General features: G+C 36.0%; 1 protein-coding gene and 1 long non-coding RNA gene across 3 annotated transcripts in view; one reads left to right on the forward strand and one right to left on the reverse strand.

Moving 5' to 3' along the window:
- Positions 1–25,829, forward strand: LOC118761733. Of its 2 annotated transcripts, XR_004997602.1 has the most exons (6): positions 1–1,708; positions 2,192–2,260; positions 4,899–5,021; positions 18,590–18,770; positions 23,065–23,094; positions 25,254–25,829. It is a non-coding gene; the product is annotated as an uncharacterized LOC118761733 (long non-coding RNA). The 2 variants fall into 2 exon arrangements; XR_004997600.1 differs by lacking the exons at positions 4,899–5,021; positions 18,590–18,770; positions 23,065–23,094; positions 25,254–25,829 and adding an exon at positions 4,672–4,879 and having other exon boundaries at positions 28–1,708.
- LOC115231219 (axin-1) overlaps positions 1–25,901 on the reverse strand; it is a 201,137-nt gene that overhangs the window by 133,282 nt on the left and 41,954 nt on the right. The gene's annotated exons all lie outside the window — the stretch shown is intronic.

Consider the following 25,901-nt stretch of genomic DNA (forward strand, 5'->3'; position numbering starts at 1 on the left):
GTAATTCATTCATTCAACGAAGCCCCCTATTCCTAAAGGATGTCGTTGAACTAACAACAGTTCCCTAAGTATACGGGTGGAAAAGAGTGGAGGAGGGGACGAGATCGGGGGCGATAGACAATGGCCCAGTCCATCTAGTAACAAGACTACTACAACGGGAAGGGACAGTTCGTTGCTTATAGCAGTGAGATCTGTATATAATTGACCAGCGACGATGTGCTCAAAGCTTCCATGGCTACAGTTAATTTGGAGATGGTTGATTCCAAATTAGCTGTTGTGCGCTGGGTACACGAACACGATATCCTCAATTAATACCTAGCAACCCTAATTGGTTATGGGGACTCCTCATCTGTATGTGCGTGTTTGTCTAAAACCCCAATCAGTCTCAAAGGATCAGAGCTTGATTCTGGTTACTTGACATTTAGCTTTGACATATTTTCATCACAGTCTGTGTACAACGAACTAAATCAGGAAGATATAGAAGTATATATAACACAGTACAAGGAAATACCCGTTCTCAATTCGAACTCAATGTTAGTAGGTGTAAACCTCGTAATTCTGTCCGCTACTACACATATACAGAGAAGACACGTAGGCCGAAAGAGCAATGGCTATTTTATTAAAAGTTTTAGTATAAATTTTGTGATCGTTTGTGTTTCATTAAACGCAACAAAATAACTCAGTACTGCTTAGGAGGATCATATTGAGCCAAATTTTCTTAGAGAACCCAATATCAGTGCTTTAGGCACAAAACCTCGTAGGAAATAAGAGTATGTGACATGGAAATGGTTACAACTGCGAATCGAAATAGTTGTTACCACCAGCAGACATTCTTAAGATTCTAGCAAAGATTATACATATATAAAAAAAGAGAGAGAGAACTTTTGGTGAGACAACAGTGCATACATACAAGAAATAAATAGGCCATGGGAACGTACGATATATATATTAATATTATATTAGATTAGATAATTGTAGACATAAATATACCCTCGTGTATAAACTTTTTTCGTAAGGTCGTACTAATCCAGAACTTCATGTAGCATATTCAGTTTTAGATTCTTCCGCCTCTCATGGAGCATCGGGTGACGCGAGATATCTTCTAACCTAGCAAGGTTGCAAACCCTCGCTATGAATTCCCACCCTGCCTGTCAATGGAAGGTATTTTTAATATTCCACTCCTACACAAAGTTTAGAGATGGTGAAACCACTCGTTAATAAGTATCAGTAAATATTGCACATTGCGGTTTTCAAAGAAGAGCGCCATTCTATCGATCCATTCTATCGATCCAGCCAACATCGATAAACGATTACTTAGGTCAATTCAACCAAATATCTATCTATCTATCTATCTTTCTCTCTCTCTTTCTATATATATATATATATATATATATATATGTATGTATGTATGTATATATACACCCACGCCTTCTTCCTGGTAGTGCCCCAGTTTGGCCGCAGCCCAATGACTGAAGCGAATAACAAGATGTTGCTTTCTGTAGCGTGGAAATAAATAAACGTTAAATTTTGGGATCAAGGACGAAAAATCCAGGATCATGTTAAAAGAAGACGAAACGAAATGTGTTGGACCAAGATGATTAATGCAGCGGTGACTGACTCAAAGTGCTATAGATCAGATTTGCATCGAACGGAACTTATTTTCAACCAAAAGGTAAAGTGTAACTAGAGCAAATCACTTGAAAATAAGGTATTGGAATTTTTTTTTTATAAAACCAGCCTAATTACCGATGATGTTAATATACAAGGTGTTCAACTTATTATATACATGTATATCTCCCTCATGCATTTATATATATCGAGATTAAAGTATAGTCACTATCTTCAGTAGGATATACTCGCGTAGACTAACCCAAGGTTTTAACGTCGATATGTAGAGCATTTGGAAAGGAATGAACGCCTCAAAATCATCAGAAGTTTTCCGTTAACTAGCATTTTAACAGCATGGATTGAAAACCATCTGTGGGTGAATGCATATACCTAAAATGAGCAAATAACGTAATCTAGAATTTTTTTTATTGCTAATTAAGGTTATTATAAAAAATACACAACTGCTTTCAAAATATTTTGATGCAATAATGGAGCAATAAGAAGATTAATTTAGCTGGCTGTTCATTTGGTTCATCATATAAATTTGTTCGCTGACATCATTTCCATTTTTTTTTTCTCTCAGCTTAAAATGCATTGATAAAGCATTCTCCCTCCTGTTAAATGAAGGGACTTCACGGACACAACAGATACTGTGAGTTTGATATATTTATTTAATATTTTGTTACAAATATCCATATATTTTATATTACATATTTAACTGATGCTTTAAGTGTGAAGTAAGTCTAGAGGCTGAGGTCTATTTTACACAACACACATACACCCAAATCGACTTTGTTCTATAACAGGGTGCGTGTACGTGTGTAATTATTCAGATGGCGGGACAATTGTTAAAACGCCGGCCTGTGTAACTTTAAACTGACTTTATCAGAATCCTTGGTCGACGCACACATCCTTCGTTTTTATTTACGGCTAACGAAAATGGATGCACCGTTTAATAATATCTGGAAGTAAGTAGTATAATGCGATACGAGTGGGAGGGTGAAAAAGATGACAACTGAAACGTCTACCTTAGGTTAGAGATGTCAACGAACGGGGAGAGGGGGATGCGGTGAAGCTATCCACTCGGTCGCTTCCGGCTGTGAAGGCGCACCGCGCACTTCCTTACATAGGTATGACATTTCTGAAAATATAAATAGTATGCTGTGGCATTCATCCTTTCCCTTAAGGTGTTCGAGATGGAAGCAATTCAAATAGAAAATCAAAACAAGGGCTTGTACTTAACAAACACACACGCATTCCTTCTCACTAAGGTTTTATTATATATATATATATATATATATATATACACACACACAGATTTGTTACAGATGTATTAAGGGGTCTCTTTCTCCCCACCACTCATACATCACGCAGATTTCTGACAAAGGTATTAGTGTATATTTCTCTTACTCTCTCTCACACACACACACACACACACACATTAACTTTGGTTTTGGACTGCGGGAATTGAAAACTATGCCAGCGAACAAAATAATTATATGTACCAGAGCAGACCAAGAAACCTAATGTAACTTCGTATTACTAATTATTAATTAGATCTAAGAAGAAACTACCGTTCAAAACATTCTTGCAACAAGTCAGATACCCTGTCCATATAGAATAGATAAATTAAAACTTAACAGGTTTTAATTTTTAGCAGAAAATAGAAATTTAGCTTGTCATTCCATTAAAAAATGGAATGAAGAAAAAAAACAAACTATTTCTAATTAAAATAAATACACATCCCGGTGTTCAAAGTATATCATATATTTATAAATTTATCTCTCTGGTGGTATATCTTAGCTTCTGTGTTCACCCACACACTTTTTTTTTTTAACCATAGGTGACTATAAGTGGTTGCTTATTGTTAAACGTAGTCGGCAAATGAGACAAATAAAATGAGTGCCAAATCAGACATTTCCGATCTGCACTGTTAAAACATCTTTTCAGTGGTTGTTTTTCTTTTTTAACAAAAAAAGACAACAATCTCCCTAATCTGCAAACGTATAGCTCATACCATCCATCCATCCATACAGTACCCACCCCATCTATCATGATCTCCTACATCTCTTTCTATATAGCTGCTCTGTTGTCCCACTTGAAAGTCAATGGGCACTTTATTTTCTTTATTTTTTTTTAATTTACTTTTATTTATTTATTCTCTTGTTCTCAGCTTTCTTATCGAGCCTTCCGATACCCCCCCCCCCTATATATCTATTTATCTGCCTGTCTTTATATCTTTTCTTTCCTTCCTTTCTCTTAAGTCTCTGTCAGATATTGTTGACGGACACCTATTCATTACACACCGGTCCGCTATATAATGTGTATGTGATATATATATATATATATATATATATATATACATACACACACACACAGACGCAGTGTGCTACGAACACTATATATATATATATATATAAATATATAATATGTGTGTATGTGTATTATATATATATATATATATGTTATCTTGGAGAAAGTAAAAATTATCTTCACACTGGTACTTTGGATGTTCGGTCTTATCTATCTATCTATTATACACGTACACACATACATGTGTGCGCACGCTAATTTTGCTTTTTTATAATGTAAAGATTGATAGTAACTTCGAAGTTTTGGGTACATAGCCGTCATTAGATTAAATATGGTAGTCTTCTAAAACGTATTCACTGATCCTTCAATTTAATATTCGATTGTTATATATATAATATATATGTATATAACTTTACAAAATTATTACGTTCTTGTATATAATAATATTCATAACAGTGTGTTCGGCCATTTTTCTTTTCTTCTATCCTTAACTTTTAGATAGGAAAATAAAATACGAATAAAATTAATTTAAAAAACAAACAAACAAAAGAACGAAGTAGAAAAAAATCTTGTGCCAACAGGACACTAACCTAATTCGACTTTTAAGAAAGAATATAGACACATGCAACATTGTAGACAACAAAGAGAAAAGAACGAAAATCATTCATATCAATTTTGTTCTAATACTAGAAGTCTTTTTGCAGCAACTGTGTTTTTTTAATTATGTTTTTTTTTCTATTTATTTTGCAGCACCAGATAAGCCAAATCTGTAACGTAGGGTTTCGATTCCCAGCTGCTGAAGTCATTTATTTTCACTTCAATCAAGAAGCTTAATAATTTTACCCTTGGCCAATCACTGCACGAATGTCATACAGTTCTCTCACTACACAACTACTAAACTTCTGTAATTAATGAAGTTGTGGCTTTTGTATTTAAATAAATCATAATGATAATTGTTTTATTTTTTGTCTTTTAAGCACCCACAGAGAGAGAGAGATGACTTGATTTCGATTTCCGGTCGAACCATTTCCGATCGCTTACGTGTCTCATGGCCTTGGGACATGAATAAACACCTTCAATAAAACCTTTATTGTGCCCCGGTAAGAATTATTATTATTAATTTCTTCCGGCCTTTATGTTCAGAGTTCAAATCCCGATGAGGTCAACTTCGCCTTTCACCCTTTCGGAGTCGGTAAAAGTCTTGGGGCTGGTGTAAGCAACTACCCCTCCCCCTCAAAATGTCAGGCCTTGTGCCTATGTAATAAGAAGGCATTATTACTCAGAATCATTAGAGTGTGTCAGAAAATATACTTTGCAACATTTTGTTCCGGTTCTTTAGATTCTGAGTTCAAGTCTCGCCGAGGTTAACTTTGCCTTTCAACCCCTCAAAATAAAATAAGTACCAATCAAATACTGGAGATTGATGTTTATCAACTAAACACACCTCTACTATAAACATCATTGGCCTTGTACTCCAACTCGGAAACTATTATATTTCGATTGAGGGCCGTTCAGTGTCTATGAAACAGAACAAGACAATATCTATTTTATTTATTTATTACATCTACCCACCCGTCTCTTATGGGTTATTATACACGACACTCCAAAAGACAACCCACACTACTAACAAAACCCGTGTCTGTTAGTCTGCTTTCTTGTTAATCGAATGGGAAGGGAGTTCAGCAAATTAGTAACTTTTTTTTTCCGGCTTGAAATGGCGATCTTTTAAAACACTGTTGAAGAGTTTTGGTTCAACAAGGTTGTTTGTTGATGGGACACTGACAGCGAACCGAAGTTGATATGCTCCCAACCCCCATTCAAAGGAGCCAGTTATGGGGAGAGAGAAGGAACGGGAGTAACAAAGCGCGCACACAACACATAGGGCGTTTTTTTGTTTGTTACTTTTTTACTTCCTTAAAATATAGGACAATCTATATAATGCTGTATATATAGTTATTTTTTTTTATTTTACTTTCCTTGAGCATGAAGTTCTATAAATAAACAAACAAAATAAAATAAACAGTTAAAAAGGAAGAAAAGAAAGATCAAAGCAGTTTGCCGCATGCTTTGATCTTATGATTGACTGCGAGTTTTAACTACGCTAGCTCAGACCACCGTCTAGCTGCAGCACTCGACAGGCATTCAGCTAAATTAAATTACAGCCGAGTAATAATAAAAGCAGTGTTATGCTTTAGTCTCCACAATGGTCTTTTAATGTGGGCGCGCATACACATTAATAAACATACACTCACACACACACAATTATATTATATATATATATATATATATATACACACACACACACACACACACACAAAGAAATATCTGTATAGCTTTACACATACATTAGTCATATACACTTTTAAAACCAGGCATTAAATATCTGGAGTGTGTGTATATATATATATATTTTCATTCCTAGCCACATAGTTAAGTTTACCCTGTCAGTATGTATGTATGTATGTGTGTGTGTGTGTATATATATATATATATATATATATATATATAATATATATATATATATATATATATATATATATATATTAAATATACACACATTTCAGACAGGGTAAACTTAACTATGCCGGTAGAAATGATAGGGCTTTAGTAACAGGCTGATTTCATAGTACAAGAGTATCAGAGAACAGCCTGCCAAAGATCTTGTTTTATACCATTGGTTTTTATTTTAGTTTATCAACACTTTTTGGAAAATGTAAATAAACTTGTAAGGCTTTCACATAAGAAAACTACTATGTATTGGCCGACAATTTTAATTAAGAACTAATCTTGTGTGTCTGAGAGAATGTGCACTCATATACACACACATAAGGATCTTGCTTGTTACGACTGGAAGTATCTCGTTTAGTTTAAGATCCTTGTCAATTTATAAAGATATATTTCCTCTACTCACCAAAATAATAATAATAATGATAATAAAAAGCCTCTCTTTTGTGCCTTTGCACCATGTGAGAATTAGCTGCAGTACAAGAATGACCTAGCTGTGAATTAGACATTACAAAAACCAAGGCAAAAAAAAAAAAAAGGTTCAAAGAACCAGTCCTTAATTTGTTCTAGCAACGCTCATTTCCAACTTGAATATGATGTCGCACATTTTGAAAGCAAGCAAGCAAGAAAGCAGTTGAATGAATCAACTTCCAATACTTGTGTTACTTCAGCTGGAATGAAAGTCAACGCTGAGCCCATAATCCCATAATTTGAACTGAGACTATAAGTAAATGCTACAAAGCACTTAATCTGGCATCTTAGAATTTCTGCCAGTCAATCAGTTTAAATGAATGCTCCACATGGCTTCTAGATCTAAGCTCATCAGCATGGCCCAAACAACAGTGCCATGATTTTTACATAACAAAAACTAACTTGAAAACACTATGGTTAACATTTAATTACTGCATTCTATCGAGACTAGTTTTTAGTACGACAATATATATATGTGTGTATAGTCGTATGTATGTCACTGGATTCATTAGGCTGTTAGATGTATATACACTGATGGTCACAATGTGCTTTTCCACATTGTTGTAACTTTCAAATGATGCCACCCTACTGGGCAGGCAAGCAGGGTTGTTTATAGCTGAGAGGGCTGGAGCAATGGGAAATTAAGTATTTTTTCAAGAACACAACACACTACTGGTCTGGGAACTGCACAACCTTACGTGAATGAAAATTTCTTAACCACTAGGCCATGTGCCTACACACGCACAAATGCACCATAATATGTATGCATGTGTGTATTTATTAAGGTACAACTAAACCTTTCCTTGCGATGTCCCAGACAGCTTACCTTTGGAGATCTAATAACTCTTTTGAAAACAGAATAATTTCCATTTGTCTTTGATCTTCCACCAAATGCCAGCTTTTATTCAATAGAAACTTAGTGACAAAGCTGAAACCCTAATTGCTTATGAAATTAACTCAAGTACAAGGTTATATCCAGTTGGCTGGTTGGTTGATATGCTTCATGGCACACATTCGCAATATCTTATTCATACATGAGCGGCAGAGGGGTAGGATGGGACTGTTTTACCCAACGAAGCTTAAGTATAGGAAATGATGTCATACAGTGAATTAATGCTATTGCCAGGAACACGGCATGTGTGAATTCAAAGACTCAAGATTTGCAAACAGTAATAATAATGTTTCCAATTTTGACACAAGACCAGCAATTTTAGGTTATCTTAGTTCATTATAGTACTTGACTAGTACTTTATTTTATCAATCCCCACTAGGGTGAAAGACAAACCTGGCCTCTGTTATTTGAACTCGGAATGTTAAGAGCCGTAAAAAATTCCACAAAGTATCTTGTCTGACATGCTAATAATTCTACCTGATGGCTGCCTTTATTATTGCAATGAGTTCTGATTAACTACATGGGCAGCAATTTTGTGGTGGTAGGAATTAGTTGATCACATCAGGCCCTAGTATATAACTGCTTACTTCAATGTTATCAACCCACCCCATGGAAATAAAAGCTGACCTCAGCAAGATTTGAAATCAGAGTGTAAGGACTTGGAACAAATACGAGATGTTCTTTTCTGACGCACTGATTTTTGCCAGCAATAATAATAATAATAATAAATTTGGTACAAGTCTAAGCATTTTAGGAGAAGGACACAGTTGACTGAAATGACCCTAGAACCAAATTGTTTGTTTCATTTATCAACCTGCAGAAGCATTGTTACTTTAACAGGATTTGAATTCCGAATATGCAAGCATTTAATTAGACATTTGCAAAGCATTTTGTCTAATGCTCTATTGGTTCTGTGAAACCCTGTTCAAAAAATTATTTCGAACATTGACATAACTACAGCAGTTTTGAGGAGAAGAGGTCAGTTGATTACATCACTTCCAATACTTGACTAATACTTTATTTTATTGACTCCTGGAGAGATGAAAGACGATGTTGACTCTGACGGGATTTGAAATCAAAATGGAAAGAGTCTAAAAGAAATACTGCAAGACGCTTTTTTTTTTTTAATCCTGATGCTCTAATAATTTTACTGATCTACCACCAGAACAAACAATTCTACCAATTCCACAATCCTAAATAATAGTAATAAGGGTTTCAAATTTTAAGTATTTTTTTCATTGACCCAGAAAGGATGAAAGGCAAAGTCAACCTCAGCAGAATTTTAACTCAGAACATAAAGACTGACGAAATGCTGCTAAGCAGCATTTTGCCCAGTGTGCTAACGATTCTGACAGCTCATTGCCTTAATAATGATTTCTAACATGGACCTATATATACATATACTTGACTAAACACACACACACAACAGCAGAACGATCCCTGCAATCTAAGATACTTGTTTTAGTACGGCTTTTATAGCTGAATATCATTCCTAATGCCAACTACTCTACAGAGTGTACCTGGTGTTTTTTTTCTGTAACACTGGCACTAATGAGGTTACCAAGTAACTCGTAAGACAAGACAAGAAAATTCCTTTCGCTAAGTAGGGTTGCTTTGTTTTATGTATCTCCGCTGTAGCAAAACATACCTGTCTGTCCGTCATGCTTTAGCCTCTCAACATCTGGCATAAAGCCACCACCCTCTCTGCTACAACCCTACTTAGTCAAAGGATTTTTCTTGTCTTACGAGTTACTTGATAACCTCACTAGTGCCGGTGTCACAAAAAAAAATACACCAAATACACTCTGTAGAGTAGTTGGCATTAGCCATACTAAAACTGTGAGACTCAATACAATACTTTGCAACCTATGCTAGCATGGAGTATTAACGCTAAATGATAATGAAATATTGTTCCTCTAACAGTATGCATTGCCAGTTTAATGCCATTGTTGATTAATAATTTAAACCAAAGTTTTTTAAATATACCAATGCTTTTGAATATAGTGTTAGGAATTGTTTCATAATCAAGTATTCTTTTTACACATTCAGAAACTGCTGACCTATTTTATTTGAATCAACCCAAATGAAGTAGTTGTCTTATGACCCAATAAACAGCTGTCATTCATAGCTTTGGTAACAAATCATCATTGTTTTAATGTTTCCAAGTAATATTTCTCCAGGATCAAATATGTTCAACAAGACGGGAAACCAAGGACATCACTTGTATGATGGTGACACCTGAATACTATCACATGATGTCAAGACAATACAATAACACATATACACACACATTTATATATATACACGCACACACACAAATGATGAGCTTCTTTCAGTTTCTATCTACCAAATTCACTCACAAGGTTTTAGTCAACAAGAGGTTACAGTAGAAGACATTTGTCAAAGGTGCCACGCAGCAGGGTTGAACCCAGAACCATGAGGTTAGGAAGCAAACATCATACCATAGAGCCAAGGAGCCAATTTCACACGTCCTTAGCGACATAAATATCTCAATTGTGCATGATTTTATTTATTTATATATATATATAATGTCTCGAGGTTTAATCATGTGACTTTATAGGATAAGAATGTCAATTTATCAATTAAACTACATAGTCTAAGATCAATAATGAAAGACGTGACTATTCAATCAACTTGTTGTTATTGATCACCACCCTTCCACTGAAATACAAATTCATTGTCGCTTATTGACAGTGGTATTTTCTTTTCATGTAACTTTTCATAATTGCTCTTCACATTGCTAAGGACACACGTGTAACAACAATTGAGGGGAAAAAACAAAACAGAAAACCTTGAGCTTTTCTTCATTTGCATACACGTATGAAATAGCTAAAAAAAAAAATATTTGTAGTCGAATCCCCCCCTTCACCTTATACATGAATAGTAAATGTTCCTCTTTGCTGCACACATCAGATCAAAAGATATATGAGATTTGAAACGATATGCATAACAGAACTTCCTTTTTATAATAATCATTAATTCAAGTTTGCTTAATTAAATTGATATTATCTTTGGCATAAGTAATAGATATGCTTTTTTTTCTTTTTATTCTTTTTTTTTTTCCATGCATCATGCTCACTATTCAACTAGATCATGTGTCTGTACTATTTCTGTCAAATTTTTTTAGCTTTGATGTTGGGTAACTGCTACAGATTTATTCTCACACTGTGGCTTGTCTTCTCAATGAATAGATCCACAAATAATACACAATCACACAAACAGTGTCATACTTAACAAAACCTCATCTCGTTAGATTCAGTTTTAGTCGAATAATATAGTTAAGCAAGGACTATTTATCTGTCTTCACATCAAAAAGACCAAAACACGATCCTCTTGTATGTCAACTTGTTCCATGTGCAGAAGTGGGACATGAGTAAGTCCCTTGCACATGGTTAAGTTCATTTCTCATTATTTAGTTTATGATGTAATATCAGATCTTCCCACTCTTAAATAAAATAGTCACCCACTTTACTTCTCCTTCAAAATGTATTTCTCTGTAGCTGATGACTGTGATGTAGAACATTAAGGTAGGATATAGCTCATCCTCCTAATCATACCATGTCTGATGGCACACAAGATGTACAGATAAATTGGATGACTCCCTTAGGTCACAACCATGGGATTCCACCTAGAAAGCTTCCTTCCAAGGCACAAGTCCAGGCAAAGTTGTTTGTGGAAGACTAGCAGTCACCCATGCATACCAGCCTTCTCTCTCCACACCATCAATGTTTTCCAAAGGAAAGACAATGGCTGATACAGTTTGGCACCCGAGATGTTGCAACACATTTTTACAGCTGAGTGAACTGGAGCAACACACAGTCCAGTCTGGGAATTGAATTCTCTACCTCATGATTGTATGCCTGATGCTCTAACCACTGAGCCATGTACCTGTACATAGACACACTTCAATTTCAGCAGTGCCTATTCAGAAAAAAATACCTTAGAACATTAAAGCAATCCAGCTGAACATTACAAAAGTACCTTAACTATAACAGAAAAGAATACAGCTGAAGAGACTGTCTGGATTAAAATCAGCGTATACTAGTGAGTTTCAAGGACTAAATTAACTTATAGAAAGCTCAACTTCACATATAGTCTTTGGGGTGTTCTTGAGAGAATTCTTAGAGGAAAGTGCATCTTATATGCCATCAAATAATGGTACATACAGTCATGTGATCATTCAAAGTCTAATAATGTGCCTCCAAAGTATTGGTTTTAAAACAAAAATATATAGTTGCAAGAAGTTGTTTACATCTGAAAGGCAAACGTAGGAAAAAAAAAAAAAACCAAGCTTTTCTTCATCCAACATGTTAAAAAGCACTGATTGTCGGTTTGTATTTCATGATAATGTAAGCATAGTAGACATGTAAATTGTGTGAAATACATGCAACACCACAAAGAAAGTTATATAGGGTTTACACAAAACCTCGTCATTTGTACAGGAATCACTGTATTAGACTTTGGATAAGCACATTAACAGCATGTATAAAATATGGATGATGAACAATATTCTCTGCTCAGCACTGCTTTAGGAGTTATGTGATAGCACAAACTTGGAAAAATGAGTTTAATACTCAAGGAATTTATTTTGAGGTAGCTGCAATAGATAAACATCAGAAAGGGGCTAATTCTATTTATGAGAGCAGGGATTTTTGTGAAATCTATTATACATTGAGGACAAATTAACTTAAGCAAGTACAAAGGACTGACTGACTTAATATTCTCCATTTCATCTCTCAAAAAAAAGAAAAAAACTATTATATCAATATAGGATAAAAATACAAAATTTCAAATGATGAAAACAGCATACTACTACTACTCCCCCTCATCATCATCATCATCACAATGTCCACTTTTTCATGCTTGCATGAGCCAGGCAGACTGTTTATAGTTGAATGCCTTTCCTATCACTAACCCTCACCTTTTCCTAGTCAGGTAATTCTTCCCTATAGCTGGACTTGAAACAAACACCACTTCATACACACACCTACACTGTCTACCATATTTAGCTTGGGGCTATAGTAGAAGACATATGCCCAGGGTGCAGTGAGAGTGGGTAGAAAGTGAATTTATTATTCACACAGCCATACCAACTGTTTAGGAAAAAATTTGAATGTGTTTGTAAAGTCAGAGGCTTGAATGAATAATTGGAAGTATTTTCTTTCAAGATCCTCTGCAATCACCTTTTGATGTGTGTTCTAACATTTTCAATATTTAGAAACAGTACCTGTTCAACACACTTTCTCTGCTACACCTACAGGCATCCACAATCATGGACCTCCATACCAAAGTCTGAAGATGTGATGTTTCTTGATAAAGATACAGCAAGTTTTCTGTTGTCTTCTAACTGGTTTATTCACAATTTACTCTGCTAATCTCCTACTCTTCTGAGCTTTTCCCTTGTGGCATAGGGCCTATTTAACTAGAGTAGTAGGGGAAGTAGGGGGGGTGTAATAAAACAGCACGTTTACACCCCCGTGGGCCCAAATGATACCTATTTCAAGGCCAACCCTCTGAGTCCTGTGTGCTTTGGTCACAAGACCATCTGACATATAACTGGGACCCTTGACAGATACTATCACCCTAAGCCAGAGTGAACCTGAGAGCTGCAGTGACTAAGGGGTATATTCACACACTGTAGACTTCCTGAACTCCCACGCTGGTGGCTCACCACTGGATGCAAGATATACGCTACAATATATACTCAAGATATATACTACAATCTCTCTGCTGGTGTTGTGTTTAAACATCTAACAAATAGTTTCTTACATATTGCCGCTAACATCTCTGAAGTTGTCAGTTCGTATTGACTTTCATAAAATGATTTTGATGTCTTGATAAAGCTTAACAGGTTGATTAAACAATATATAAGTTTACTGAATATTTTCTGAAATGATCAAAGTCTCAATAACTCGAAACTCCATGCAACGTTTATAGGTATTTATTTATTTATTATTTGTGCATTACATTTCCATACATATGCATGTGTGTGTACAGATATATATATATATATATATATATACACACACATGCATACAACTCGGGGAGGAAGGTTTAATACCTTTCTCTTTGAAGTTATTATTATTAAAAAGGCAGTGAGCTGGCAGAATTGTTCACACATCAAACAAAATGCTAGCAGCATTTCATCTGCCGCTTTACATACTGTGCTTGAGTCCTACTGGGGTCAACATTACCTGTCTTCCTTTCTGGGTCATTAAACTAAGGTGCCAGCAGCACCGTCTGCAGTGGCTTGGTCATGTACATCGCATGCCAGATGGGAGGATCCCAAAAGACCCCTGGTATGGGGAATTGGCCACCTGCACAAGAGCACAAAGATGACCTCCTTTTTGTTTCAAGGACGTTTGCAAGAGAGATATAAAGTTGCTTGATCTAGGTGTTCTGAGTTGGGAGGAAGTTGCAAATGATTGCTCATGGTGGAGACAAATACTGCAAAAGAGGATGAAGCAATGGGAAGAGAAACAGAAACTTGCCACCAAAGAAAAGTGTACTCAATGAAAGGAAAAGCTAGTAGCACCGGTACAGAACTACTTCAAATGCAGTCGCTGTATGCACGACTGCCACTCCAGAGTGGGCCTTTACAGCCACAGCAGACGCTGCACCACCATCAGCAGCTGACACAATTTCTCTGGGTGTAGATCCATGGTCTCTCAAGACTGATGGATGGCCTACTACTAAAATAAGGTACCTGTCCAGTACTGCATCTGCTGTAATTGAATTGCCATCTCCCTTCAAAATTGCTAACCTTCTGACAAAATTTGAAATAATAATTATTTTTATTATTAAAAAGGCAAACTGGCAGAATTATTACTAAACTAGACAAAATACTTAGTGGTATGTCTTCTGGCTTTTTTTACATTCTGATTTCAAATTCCACCTTTGCATACTTTCTGCATCAATAAATAAATACCAATTGAGCCCACGCCAATATAATCAACTTATCCCTACCCCTAAAATTGCTTGCATTGTGCCAAAATTTGATGCCATTATTATTATTATTATTATTAAGCTAGCGTAGCTTTTCTAACTGCTGTTAATGTCAATGTCCAGCAATTAATGAAAATTTATTCAATAATGCAGTCTCCTTTTAAATTCGTGCCAAAGCAACATGATTCTAATTCTTGTAATAAACTAAACAAAGAGTCCACAGATTTAAATCACATAACCAATTCCTCATTTATGATTCACATATTTCTTCGTTAAATTTATTGAATCATCTGAGTTTTGTTTTTCTTTTTAATTTTTATACCTATGTATAACATTTAATGTTGTATATACTGAATTACTAGAAAGCATAGTTATTTAGTAGCAATTTAGCAATAAACGATAGTATCTTAGTAAAACAACCAGTAACTGAGAAGCACCCTTAAAAAGGTGGGGAGGGGCATGTCTGAGTGATCTTTGAAAATTACATGGTTAATGTGTTGGTAGCTCTTCATGTGTGAAACCATAAAAAGAATGAGGTCTTTAGAAAATATTTATATGCCAAGTTAATCAAACCACTTTTTTGTACTAAGAATAAACTTCAAAGAGTTTTTTCTTCTTTTTTAAAAAAAACAACTGAAGTTTTCCGACACAGCAAATCTATTTAATGAAAGAAGGGTATTATCTGGTTTAAAAATTTTTTTTTAATTTTAAATTTCTTCTTTTTTTTTTACTCTTGGCAGGTTTTATATATAGATGAATGATTATTTTTTTGCGTGCATCAGCATGGCCGCAGCTCTGAGCTGAAACTACAGAATATATATATATATATATATATGTCCTGTTTGAAGATTTAAAAAAAGCATAGTAAAATGGAATGTCTACTGCACTATGGCAGGTTTTATATAAATGGAAATTTTAGTTTTGCATAACTTAAGAAGTGATATATATATATATATATATATGAAGATAAAAAAAAATAAATACTTTATAAATTTATTTCATCATCATCACTTAATGTCCATATTCCTATGCTGCCATACATTAGACAGTTTAATAGGATCCGATGGGTCCATGAACTGAAATACACAGGAGGTCAGCACAGTTATCTGGCCTGTCATGTCCTGTCGAACTGTCCAACATGGGCATTAAATGATGATGATGACGATCACTTTTACTTGCTCCAGTCATTTGACTGCAGCCTTGAAGGGTTTTGGTCAAACACACCAAACCCAGTTTTTGTTTGTTTGTTTATTTGTAAATTTCGTACTTATTATATTAGTCCCTTTTAGCAAACTGTTAAGGTATTAGGATGTAAGCAAGCCAACACCAGTTTCAAGTGGTGAAATGGGCAAACACACACATAGTTATATGTATATACACTACAGGCTTCCACACATTTTCCGTCTACCAAATTCACTCACAATGTATTAGAAAGGCTAAGGTTGTAGTAGAAGACACTTGTCCATGACGATGGTTAAATAAGTAAAAAAAATAATAAATAAATAAATAAAGCACAGAACTAACCAATATTTCTACTGCACTATGTGCACTAAACATAAATTATGAGTCAAGATGTAATGTACCACTGCTTACTTTAAAAACGAAAACAACAAAACTGTAAATCTAACTGGCTTGGTGCAACAACATTATTATAACAACTAACTACAGACTAAAGCAGCTATAGTAGAAAAAAGAAAATAAGATGAAAAAATAATAATGATGATAATAATAATAATAATAATAAAAGCAAAATAATAATCGACGAATGTGTCTAGTTTAAGTACGGTACATAATAGATTTTTCACTTCATTGTTTCATTGATCTGAGGGCATTGATTTGATGATGCCGCCTGCTTTTCATGTTAAACACAAGTGAGATGATATTTCCAATGACTAACACATGAAATCAGTACATCTGTTGCTTAGAACCAAACAGAGGGAGAGGGGAGAAAAAAAAAGAAAATATATGTGTATAAAAAGTAAATAAATAAATAAATTCAAATCCTTGCCTCTTTTCAAAATTGCTTAACTATTATAACTACATCTATCACTTGCTGCTTACAAATATTGCTTAACTATACTTAATATCCTCTTGAATTTTATTGGTTATATTGCAAATGACTCACAATGAACAAAAACAATAACAAAAAACAAAATGATAAAAAATCAATCAGGAAAAATATATTTTAAGTTCAATCAATATAACAGAGAATTATTTTCATCATCAAAGAGAAATTTCATATAAAAGGTTTATTTTCTGATTAAAAAGAAAAAAAAAAACAAGGAAAGAAATAATTCAACTATATAGGGGAAATCCGAAAGAGAAAAAAATTCTTGAATCTCAGTGAGTTATTTACCCAAAGGCAGAAGAAATTTCCTGCCTGCTGGCAGTCTCCCAATATTTGGAATACCACCATTTTCACCAGCCCTACTTAGTCAAGGGGATTTTTTTTCCTTCTCCTGTTCTTTTATCTCGCAAGTTACTTGGTAACTTCACTAGTGCTGGTGGTATGAAAAAAATACACCCAATACACAGTGTAAAGTGGTTGACATTCAGTAGAGCATCCAGCCATAGAAGCCATGCCAAAGCTGACTGACATTCGATCCTGACACAGCCCTGCAGTTTGCCAGTTCCAATCAAACCATTTAACCCATGCCAGCATGGAAAAAACTGACGTTAATTAATGATCGTGATCATATCAGTCAGCCTTTACACCAACATCATTGATTTAATATTGACCATTCAAGCATAGAAAAATCAAACAATATTTGAGGAGGTAGGTTTTATACATCTGAATGCTCTTCCCTGCGCAAATCTTTGTTTCTAAACAAGATAAATATTTCCTTTAGACCTTTGAACGAACAAACAGCACAACAATCAGATATGGGTTCATAGAAAACTGCAAATAAGAGACTGATTGCATGACGGTGACATTTCTTTACAACAAACATACAATGTCAAGAAGACAGACACAAACTCATTCACATGCACACGTACATACATTTATATATATAACATACATATTTGATGGGCTTCTTTCAAATTTCATCTACCAAACCCACTCACAAAGCTTTGGTCGTGGCTAGGGGTAGGCAATAGGGAAAACATTAGCCTAAAGTGCCATGCATTGGGACTGAAACCCAAACCAAATAGCTGTGAAATGAACTTCATAACCCTACAGCTATGCTTACACCTATCCATGCCAGCTTAATACCAAATACAGAAAAAGTTGTAGACCAAGTGAAATAAATACATGGCTGTAAAAGTCTAACCTCAACTATGATACTTAAAGTCTGATTATTCAACAGAAGCTAATATTATGTTCATCTTATATATGAAGGCTCTTCTAAGGGCAACTGATTTTGATAGTTGAATAAGCAGGCCGACTTTATTTTTTCTCGTTTGTTTTAATGCCTGTTTTTTCCATGCTCGTAAAGGTTAAGCTAAGAACTTTTTCAAGCAGGATTTTACAGCTGGATTCTCTTTTTGTTGCCAACCCTTACTTGTTATTCAAGTAACATGTTGTTATTTTGTTCCAGCCAGGTCTTCAAAAGCACAGAGTTATTGGTCATAATGTCAAAAAAGAATATTAACATCTTGTCACCGTTTCACTCAGTTAGTGACAACAGTGGAATATAAACACACACATACACACGGATATACATATGTATGTGTGGTAAGATGTCTGCTTCCCAATCACAATGTTTTGAGTTCAACTCCATTGTATGGCACCTTAGCCAATTGTCTTCTGCAAGTGAATTTAGTAGACAGAAACTGAAAGAAGCCTGTCCTGTATTTATATATATGTATATATGTGTGTGTTCTTGCTTTCAGTTGTGAGTGTCACTTAACATCTGGTCATGGGGAAATATCTTACTTGGAAACAGATGAGGGTTGGCAATAGGAAGTGCTTCCAGCTGTAGAAAATCCACCCTTAATAAAAATTTTCTCCAATCCATGCAAGCAGGGAGAAGATGAACACTAAATGATGATGTGTTACATGCTACCCGCTAAGGTAATTATTACTCAGTTTAATAAATCTAGTTAATGGTACTGCACTGATTTATCTTTTGTCTAACGGCAGAGAATGGAACATTAGTTGCCTTTGGCAGAGTCTCTGGCTTGAAGATACCTCCCTCCCTCCATCCTATCAGTATTGGAAGCCTTGTAAAGAGTCATGAGTACCCTTTTCCCTGCTGATTATTAGATTAAAAATAAGCAAAAAACTTTTTCATGTGGTGGTTGTTGCTTAGCCCCACCTTCATCAGACTTATGATCAAAGACATTCCAGTCATGACCATCCAGTTTTTTCAGGCATGGCTTATATCAGACTACATATAAATTTATCAACTGCTATTTCCAGTAAACATTGATGCCTTGTTGTACCACTACTCCCTCTGTATGTATATATATATATGCATATATGGGTACAGGACGTCACCAACTGTGTATACCTTCAGTATTCGAGTACTATTTTTTTCCCACTCTGTTTTGCATTTATGTGCTTACATGTGTATGTATGTGGCCTGTATGGTAAGTAGCTCGCTCAGCAACCACATAGTTCAGGGTTCAGTCCCACTGCATGGCACCTTGGGCAAGTGTCTTCTACTATAGCCTCAGGCTGACCAAAGCCTTGTGAGTGGATTTGGTAGACGGAAACTGAAAGAAGCCCATCGTATATATATGTGTGTGTGTGTATGTTTGTCTACTCCAACAACTGATGCTGATGTGTTTACATCCCCATAACGAAGTAGTTTGGCAAAAGGGACCTGCAAAGAATAAGTCTTAGGGTTGATTTACTCGACTAAAGGCAGTACTCCAGCATGGCCACAGTCAAGTGACTGAAACAAAAGAAAAAAGTATATATATATATATATATATATATGCCTTTGTCCCCTCTTTTATTTTGTTTATTTTATTAGAAAACTGTAGAAATGATTTGAAAAGAGATTTACCCACTCTTTCTAACTGACTGAGCGACCAACATATTCTTTCCCCATTGGCTTCAAATCAGTCTTGTTAATTTCATAGGAACTTGTTGACCCTAAAAGTTACCGTTAGTGCAAAATAATTAGGATATACAACAATGTAGCAGCAATGAGGGAGGCATCCAGTTTGACTTTCTAGTTTGTCTGGGCTCTCTGTGCTGCCCTGTCATTAAAAATTTCACAATGATTTCATGTTCGACATAGGTGCAATGGCTTTTCTAAATTTTTATAAATATCTTTCTTTTATCTCTTTTGACTTGTTTCAGTCATTAGACTGCAGCCATGCTGGGGCACCCACCTTGAGTCCACTGCCATAACCACTGGGCCATTGCGCCTCCACAGCAATAATAATAATAATCCTTTCTACTATAGGCACAAGGCCTGAAATTTTGTGGGAGGGGGCTATTTGATTACATTGACCCCAGTATTTCACTGGTACTTATTTTATCGAGCCCCAAAAGGATGAAAGACAGTGGAATTTGAACTCAGAAAATAAAGACGGACAAAATACTGCTAATCATTTCTATAATAGGCACAAGGCCTATAAAGAGCTGGAGGAAGTGTTGCTAAGCATTTTGTCTAAAATGCTAATGATTCAGACAGCTCAACTCTTTAATGATAATAACGATTCTTTCAAATTTTGGCAAAAGGCCAGTAATATTAGCAGGAGTGTGTTTTTCAATTACATTGACCTCAAAAGGATGAAAGGTAGAGCCTGACCTCAGTGATATTTGAACACTGCACATAAAGAGCTGGTGGAAAACACTGCTAAGCATTTTGTCCGACATGCTAATGATTCTGCCAGCTCGCCACCACCACCATAATAATAATAATAATAATAATAATAGTAATAATATTTACTGAGTGTATAATAACAATAATAATTATATCATATAACAATCTGACTTTCATGAAAGGTTTCCTGGAAATACAATGTAAAGTAAATACTTTATTAATAAGTGGTTGTAGCGTGTGAATTTCTTTCATTTGCTCTACAAAGAGAGTGGGGCAGGGTTGGGTGCTGAAACTAAATAATTTTTCTTTTTATGTTTTGGTCATTGGACTGTGACCATGCTGGGGCACTCTATCTTGAAGGGGCTTAGTTGAACAAATTGACCTCAGTACTTATGTTTTTGGCTTGTTATTTTTAAGTCTAGTATGTCATCAGTGTCCTTTGCTGAACTGCTAAATTACAGGGACATAAACAAACCAACATCTGTTGCAAAATGGGAGTGGAGGAGGCAGAGAGACAAACAATTCACTGCAGCTCTTTACACTGCATCCTTCAACCAAATTCACTCACAACTTATTGGTCAGGCTGGGACTAGAAAAGGACACTTGCTCAAGGCGCCACACCGTGGGAATGAACCCAAGACTATGTGAACTGATTTCCTACACAACCATGCCCGTGCCTATATATTTAAATCGACACTACTATTTCTGCCCTTACATCACCTAACAATGGTTTCTGATCTCAGCACATGGTAATTTTGAAGGGTGGGGCTAGTTGATTCCATTAACCCCCAGTACTTGATAGATACTTTATTTCATTGGCCCTTGAAGGATGCAAGACAAAATCAACCCTGACAGAATCTGAAGACAGAATGTAGTACAGCAAAGAATTTCTTCCAATGATCTAACAATTCTGCCAGTTCATTACTTTCTAATAATTCTTGCTTCTATAAGCAAAAAGTCCTGAAATTTGGGGAGACAGGGATAAGTTGATTGCATCAACCCCAGTGCTCAACTGGTGCTTATTTTATCAATCCTACACCTAACCAAAAGGATGAAAGCCAAAGTTGACTTGGGTGGAATTTGATCTCAGAACATAGAGTCAACAGAAATGCTGTAACAATTGTCAAGCTCACAACCTTCTAATAATGGTTTCAAATTTTGGTGCAAGGTCAGCAAGTTGGTGATGGTGGGGGGAATAAGTTGATTATATCAACCCCAGTGTTCAACTGGTACTCATTTTATTGACCCCCAAAAGGATGAAAGGTAAAGTCCACCTCGACTGAATCTGAACTGAGAACGTGAAGACCGATGGGTGAAATATGGCTAAGCATTTTCCAACATGGTGGAACTGAACCTGAAACCATGGGGGGGGGGAGCAAACTTCCTAACCACACAGCCATGCCTGTGCCTACACACAGACACACACACACAAACACATGTGTACATACATGTACATTCATCTGCACACTCAAAGGGATTGTACTTCATTCTTTTCAGTTTTTTTTTCTTTTTTGAAAGATCAGTTGAAAAGTGAGTAGGGGTTACTTGTACTTTTTTCATGTCATATACATACATACATATATATATATATATATATATATATATATATATATATACACACACACACACGGATACATATGTGTGTGTGTGTGTGTGTGTATATATGTTCAATGTTGATGAGTCAGTCATGAATACATAATTCACACACACTCTAGATATAATCGCTGAAAGAAATCAAAGGAATGTATCTCGCTGGCTGTGTGTTGTCAGGATTTTAACAGGTTTTTTTCATCTTTGCTTTGTATTTTTTTTTTTACATAAGCAGTCTGCTCACTCTCACAGTAGTCATTAGCATATCACAAAACATTTTTTTTTCCAGCTAATTGACTTGTTACAATGCCGCCTGCCTGCACTTGCTCTGAACAAAGGTGCAATGGTTCAATCCCTATTACATGACTCTTGGTCCCCCGAGTCCTAGCACTCATAGAGCTGGTTTCCTGATTTCCTTGGTGTATAACTGACCGAGATCACAACATTTGCCCCCACCCCAACTAAATGGGGCACCAGTCTGTTGCAGGGCTATTCATTTATGGCTGAGTGGACTGGGGTAATGTGAATTTAAAGTGTTTTGCTCAAAAACACAATGCACCACCTGGTCCAGGAGTCAAACCCAGGAACTTGCAATCATGAGTGCAACACATTAATTGCTAGGTCACATGCCTTTACATGACATGCATAATAATGCTCAATTCTCTTTGACCTTATACATCGAGCATGGAGAGGGGAGGCTGATATGCATGTGTGACTGCTGATCTTCCATAAACTACCTTTCCCGGACTAGTGCCTCGGAGGGTAACTTTCTAGGTGCAATCCCATGATCATTCATGACCAAAGGGGTCACCCAAAGGAGATATTTTAGATACTGTATTACATACTGTTGTACTGATGAGTGATTGACTCTGAAAGGATGCAAGACAAAGTTGACCCTGATAGAATTTGAAGACAGAGTATAATATATAAGCATGTCTTCCACTGACCTAACAATTCTGCTAGCTCTTTAATTTCTAATAATTCTTTCTACTATAGGCACAAGTCCTGAATTTTGTGGGGAATGAGGTAAGTTGATCACACCAACCCTAGCACTCAACTCATGCCTATTTTATCAATCCTGCACCCCATAGTGGGGCCCTGATTTGGATGAGGAGGATGAAACCTCTTAGTTACTATTGTTTCCAGGGCTACTCTGACACAGGTAATAACACCTATCAGGATCCCAGCAATGGGCTAATTAGCATGTCATGGAATTGCTTCCTAGAAAAAGGTCACTCACAGATAACCCAAAGGACCCAGGGTAGATGAGGCCCCTTAGCTGCTTAGATTTAGCTCTTTAGCTACTGATCATCTAAGAGAAGGGAACTCCATACAATTTCTACATCCTGATAACTACTGGGTTCATACCACTTGTTACACCAGACCAATACATGTTTGAAGAAGAGAGTAGGACTGGCTCAGCACAAATAATACCCACTATAAGATTATGCATCTGGTAGGTTGTTCAGCAAACCAAGACACCACAATGTTGAGTCGAAATTCTCCCACCAGCCAAAACTCGTAACAGATCTCTGTTCCTAAATCCATGTGTAATGTCACTTAACTATTGAATATTGTGAAAGCTGGGACCAGTTCCAGTAAACAACTCTTACAAAGGGGTTGATGAACACCTCTTATTCTTCAAGAGCAGGGTTATGTCTGAATCCCTGAAGATGGAAAAAATCTATCTTCTAACTTTTTCTTGTTTTAGTCATTGGATTGCAGCCAAGCTAGAGCACCATCTAAAACAGTTTTAGTTGAACAAATCAACCGTCTAGTGGTAAGGCTGTTGCACTCACAATTGCTGACAGGGTGGCACATTGTGTTGTGAACAAAACACTTTATTTCACATTGCTTCAGTCCCCCTTTGATTGGGGGTGGGGGAATGTTGGCCTGCTCACCTAACCAATGGGGTGGTGTCATTTGAAGGCTAAAACAATGCAAAAGCACATTGTGACCAGCGATGTGTGACAATATCTGATAGCCTGGTTGGTCACATAATATATACATGAACCTTGTACTTATTCTATAAGTCTCTTTTGCCTAACTGCTAAGTTACGGGAATATAACTGAACCAACACCTGTTGTCAAGTGGTGGGTGTGACAGACAGACAGAAAGGCTTACACACACATACAAACCGGGCTTCTTTCTGTTTCTGTCAACCAAATCTTCTCACAACGCTTTGGTCAGCCTGGGGCTATAGAAGACACTTGGCCAAGATGCCACATAGTGGGACTGAACCCAAAATGAAGTTGTTGGGAAGCAAACTTCTTAACCACATAGCTATGTCTACATCTACCATCATCAAAATTATATTTTTTCCATTTCTTTTTCTCTCTCTCTCTCTTATTTCATCGTGACACCAATGTTCTGGAAGATAGTCAAAGCTGAAAAACATCAATTTTTCTTTGTATGGCTAATTCCAAAGAACCAGTATTTGTTACAGCTGTAAATCATGCTGTCTTCATTTTTAAATCACTTCATACAATAACCAATTATTGTAAACTAGAGTTTTGTAATGTAATATCTTTGATAGTCAAATAAAATCTCACTCTCTCTCTATATATATATCATCATTTAGCATGTTTACCATGCTGGCATGGGTTAGACAGTTTAACTGGAACTGGTAAGCTGTTCCAGACTCCAGTCTGATTTTGGATTGGTTTTTACAGCTGGATGCCCTTCATATATATATGTGTGTGTGTGTGTGTGAAGGCATGTGGCCCAGTGGTTAGGCTGTTGCACTTACAATTGCTAGATTGTGGGGATCAATTCCCTGATTGGGTGATGTGCTGTATTCTTGGGCAAAACACTTCATTTCACGTTGCTCCAGTCCCCCTTTTAATCAGGTGAGATTTTCCCCCTAGCCAGTGGGGTGGTGTCATTTGAACGCTAAAACAATGCAAAACACATTGTGACCAGCAATGTGTAACAACATCTGAGAGCCTGGTGCGATTCCTAATTGCTCCTTATTAATTCAGTACTGGAATTTTAATGTTTTACGCTGTTTCTTCAACAAGCTTTTTATTCCCTTCTCTGCATACAGGTCATTATTTCAAAACAAGAAAAAAAAATTGTTATTAAAAAGAGAAACATTTAGCACCCCCATAGCCACCCACCTCAATGTGATTAGGCTAAAGGTGTTTTAGTCTTAACCATCTTGATTTTTCTTTTTCTTTTTCAGGTGAAGCAGACAGCTGAGAACATTGATATTAGTATGATCAAGTTAGATCTTGAATGAATATCTGGTCTTTGAGTGTATGGGGCCTGCAGGCTGCTAGAACTGCAATTTGAACTGAAAACAGTTATACAGTGTTCTTAATCCTGTGTCTATAACTGAAAATTGTGTATTTGCCAGGAGGACAACAGTACAGTACCAATGCAATGTGAATCATAAACCTTTTGTTCAACAGATCCAGTACCCTAATGATCTGTAAAGCCCTAATTTCTTATGTTATGAGGTTGGTGAGATAAACCTTCCATTTGGAGAGGATGCAAGTTTAAGATCTCTTATAACAGCTGGAGCAATATTGAGTAAAGTACTCCTTCATGCCACCCTGAAGAGAATTTGAACTTGTAACCTATTCACTTGCAACATCTCACCTCTAACCCTAATGACTCGGCAAGATAGAAGACTACGACAGTTACATTATCTTTGATCTTCCACTCAATAGAAATAATCCAAGATTCAACGACGTGATTTCACCAGCTGCGAGTCTCTTCAAAGAAAATAGATTCTTCAAATAAATATATAAATTTATACAATGCTTTCATTTTATTAAAAATTTCTTTAGTAAAAAAAAAAAAAAAAGCATGTTTAAACAATTAACAA

The sequence above is a fragment of the Octopus sinensis genome, linkage group LG2, assembly GCF_006345805.1.
Source record: "Octopus sinensis linkage group LG2, ASM634580v1, whole genome shotgun sequence".
Lineage (NCBI taxonomy): Eukaryota > Metazoa > Mollusca > Cephalopoda > Octopoda > Octopodidae > Octopus > Octopus sinensis.